Below are 1,318 nucleotides of genomic sequence, written 5' to 3' on the forward strand. Positions count from 1 at the left end.
ATAATAATATATTATTAAAAAGGGTTAGCTCAATGTGTAAGGCACTGTACTTGTATGGGGAAACCAAATCTCTATTAAAACATGGCAAATAATTGGATTCCTGAACAAATCACTTCCTTGCACAACCCTTGGTCTAGAAACAGTACTTCCTTAGAAACTACTGAACCCAATACCATTCACCATTTGGAGTAATATACGTATAATTTAAAAAAAAAATTTGTGTTTTGTTTAATTATTGAGTGAGTGTAGCAAATATAATTAGAGACTTATAGTCTACCAGAATCTATTATGATATTCATTTTAGAAAAAGAATGCTTCTTTTTCATTATTAAAAATACATTATAGCTTTCTATAGATAATAGCCGATTGGGACATGGCAGCGAAATTTGGAAATAAACAGCTTTGAGAAACAGAGAGGGAATTTTCAAATTTTATTTATTTTACTGTCAGTCTGCTGTTTTAATTTTCAACATGAATTCAAGTTTTTAACTTCAAACAGTCTCATTAGTATTAAACAAGTTTTATCGTATTATACATTACTAAAAAATTAAATTACAATTTTATATATATAATTTTTTATCTTAATTAATCTTTTGTCATTTTTTTAATTAATTATTTGTCATGGAAGTTATCAATCCATCCCATCTAATTTTGCTCTCCATATTTCATGATGTCATGTTAACATATTAGAATATTTTAATTTATCATCTATTATTTCTAAAATAGTATTTGAAATCGAAAATATATTCATATGATAAAGATAATTCATGAACCAATGAACTAATAAAGATTTTTATTTATTTAAAAAATGTTTTGTAATCATTTTTAGTAATTATATTACTAAGTAAGTCTGTTAATTATATTTTTTTATTTTTGATCTAATTTACTTATTTAGCCAAAATAATGTTTGAAGGTAATGTGAAAGAAACTGATAGGTTTGATATAATTTCCATTTTAATTAGAACAGAAAAATAAAATATTTAATTTAAAATTGCATGAAATTTAAAAACTAAATTTTAACTGTATGTCAAAAGCCTTTTACTTCAAACAAGTAACTCAAGCACACCATTAGATCCAAATAGTTCCAAATATGATTTCAACAAGACTTTAAAGAGTTACTATGGTAATTAGTAAGCATTAAATATGTTAATACATAATATCTGGATATGTTACAGAAAGGATTCTATGATGTTTAATGACTCTAACCTAAACATATTGGAATATCTACTTGTTCTTCTTATATATATAAGAAAACCAGAATGAATACATGAGGTATTCATCACTAAAAGCAGATCGAGACTAAAAGTTTAAAAAAACT

The sequence above is a fragment of the Halyomorpha halys genome, unplaced genomic scaffold, assembly GCF_000696795.3.
Source record: "Halyomorpha halys isolate HHAL.00 unplaced genomic scaffold, Hhal_1.1 Scaffold405.1, whole genome shotgun sequence".
NCBI classification, from domain to species: Eukaryota; Metazoa; Arthropoda; class Insecta; order Hemiptera; family Pentatomidae; genus Halyomorpha; species Halyomorpha halys.